Genomic DNA, 3,123 nt, shown 5'->3' with positions numbered 1-3,123 from the left:
CTGAGAGGATGTTTTGCAGACTTGTGCCTCAACAATGGTGTGATATAGAATAGATGGTCTTTGTTTCCTTAGAATCTTCTTTCCCTCACTTTTATTGCTTTTCGAGGGATGGAGCTTGTTATTTTTTTCCATTAGCCTGGATACCAGCCTAGGGGTTTTCTATATGAACCAGGTATCTAGGAAGTTGTCAGATATATGTTTGTCTGTATATGGTCATTGTTTCCTTAGAATCTTCTTTCCCTCACTTTTATAGCTTTTCAAGGGATGGAGTTTGTTATTTTCTACTGTTAGCCTGGATACCAGCTTAGGAGTTTTCTATATGAACCAGGTATCTGAGAAGTTGTCAGTTTGTCTACATACAGAAAACTCTCATGCATATATATATATATATATATATATATATATATATATATATATATATATATATATGTCAAGTTTGTATGAACTAACTTGAGCAAGGTTGTCAAACTCGCGAGTCTAGGTAAACTCGTGGAGCTGGCCTAGACTCGACTCGTAGACTCGACTCGTAGACTCGTACGAGTTTACCTGTTATACATTTTTAAAAAAAAAATATATATATATATATATATATATTTACTCAGATATAGACATTCAAACCTAACAATTTCAACATCAAAACACATAATAAATTAACCTAATACTAAAATTTTAAGTTACAACAAGTACTTTGGATCACACATTTTAATCCTTCACAAGTATTTATCTAGTTCAACATAAAACACACAATTACACAATCAAAGGTTCATAAGACATAACCAAAACACAAAGAAAACAACAAAGCAACAATTAAATTTCTAATAAACTCTAAAACTCAAATCCTCCAATATCTTCATCTTCCATGGCATCAACATCATCATCTTCATCAGAAACATCATTTCTTTCAGCCTCAGGTTCAACACGGCCAACAAAATCTTCATCATCATTCACATGTTCATCTTCTTCCTCTATTAAATTTTGTTGTGGATCCCCAATAAACTCATTCTCACCTCCCTCACCCATGTTGAATTCATTACTATTCATACCTGGAATAGCAAATTCATTACTATTTGGATCATCATTAGTATTGTCATTCGTTGGCAAGTGAGAATGCTCAACACTTTCAGCAATATTTTCATTAACATCCTCAGTTATCCACTCATCATCAGAATGCACTGCATCAAATTCAAGTTCTGGAGTTTTTCTAATTTGCTTGCCCTTTAACTTCAAATTATACATCACATACACTAAATCATTTATTTTCTTTTGATGCAACCGATTTCTTCTCTTTGTATGAACCTACAAACATATAGTGCCAATAGTTAATAAAAATACAAAAATTAAAATTAAAATAAATAATGAATAGTTCTAAGGAAGTAAGAAATAAGGAATTACCATTTCAAATGCACTCCAATTACGCTCACAACCAGATGAACTACAAGTTAAGCTTAGAACTCGGATAGCAAACTTCTTTAGTTCTGGACAACTATCTCCATAGAAGTTCCACCACTCAGCAGGTAGCATGGTCTTCCTACTACTCTTTGCAGTTTCATTACCAAAGAGGCCTCTAGCATAATGAAAGTCAGGAAGCTGTAGACCAACCTTTTTCCTTTCTTCCTGGTTAGGAACCAGTTTTTTCAAACAACTATATAGACCAATCTTAATGTCAGCATCATCAACCATGAAATTTGGTTCATAGTGATAATGAGGATTAAGATAATACGCAGCTGCATGCAATGGTCTATGCAATTGACTTTTCCACCTTCCATTAATAATTTCCCATATAGGTTCGTAACTAAAAATAACAATGCAAATGAATAAAAATAAGAAAATTAAATAAATAACTGAATATAAGAAGAAAACATGGTAACATGATACATTGATAATCAAATATTAAAGCTTTCAATTAGTCAAGACTCAAGATTACCTCTTTTTAACACAACCGAAGTTAGTCCTGATTGTTTCTTTGGCGTTTCTCATGCCTTCAAAGATGAAACCCATGGCTGGTTTTTCATCTGAATCAACCAAGCGAAGGACTGTAATGAGAGGAGCAGCAGCCTTGAGGCATATGACAATATTCTTCCATAGCCTACTATCCAAGGCCATGTTTTGGACTCTTATTCCTTCAGGCGTTGATGCAACCTTAGTTGTCTTCCAATCAGCAGAAGTAAACATAGTCATCAACGGTCCTTTATTATCATGAAGACAAGTGAGAGTCAAATAGGCAGTGGCGAATCTTGTGGCACCTGGCCGAACCAAGTCCTTTCCCTTTGTAAAAATTCCTCAACATGCTAATGAGCATACTCCGAGAGTAGATAAAAGTGGTGATTTTTCTTCCCTTTTTTATGGTTGTTTCATGCACCTTTAGCTTCTTTTCAAAATCCTCCAATATCAAATCTATGCAGTGTGCAGCACATGGTGTCCAATACAAACTTTTTCTAGTCTCCATCATTCTTTCTCCAGCAGCCTTATAATTAGCAGCATTATCTGTAACAATTTGGACTACATTCTCTTCACCAACAAATTCTACTGCATCTTCTAGCATTTTGACAACTTTATCCGTTGTTTTCGAGATGTCAGAAGTGTCCAATGAATAAAGAAAAAATGTTCCTTTAGGGCTGTTCACCAAGAAATTACAAATACTACGCCTTTTTTTATCAGTCCATCCATCCGACATGATTGAGTTGAACAACCAGTTCTCTTCCACTCTGCTTTGAATTCAGTAAGCATTTCATCAACATTGTTCACTGCTTTCTTTAATTGGGTTTCTCTTAACTCATGGTAAGAAGGGGGGTTTGTAGCCAATTCCATATCTCCCAACCATCTCACAAAACTTTAAAAATTCGGGATTCTTAATAACATTGAAAGGAATAGCACTTGTATAGAAAAATATGGCACATTGTTGATCACATTGTTCTTTTAGATCCTTCTTCATCATTTGATTTATTGTTGATTGAACTTGAGCCCCTTTTCCTTTTGTGACAAAGCTGCAAATATCTTTCCCCTTTTGTTGAGAATTGTCCTTCTCCTTTTCTGTTTGTTCAGGATAATCCTCATCATCACCGAATCTTCTCTTCTTTAATGATGCTTCTTTAGCCTCCACACAGACTTTCAATATCACAGCCT

General features: G+C 34.7%; 1 pseudogene; it reads right to left on the bottom strand.

Annotated features, from left to right (window-relative positions):
* Positions 1-825: 825 nt before the first annotated feature.
* Positions 826-2,542, bottom strand: LOC148579103 (uncharacterized; annotated as a pseudogene).
* Positions 2,543-3,123: the final 581 nt, after the last annotated feature.

This window comes from Arachis ipaensis, chromosome B10 (genome assembly GCF_059453495.1).
Source record: "Arachis ipaensis isolate K30076 ecotype BB chromosome B10, ASM5945349v1, whole genome shotgun sequence".
Lineage (NCBI taxonomy): Eukaryota > Viridiplantae > Streptophyta > Magnoliopsida > Fabales > Fabaceae > Arachis > Arachis ipaensis.
Note: the sequence above shows the minus strand (reverse complement) of the source record. Positions and strands in the feature narration are given on the sequence as shown.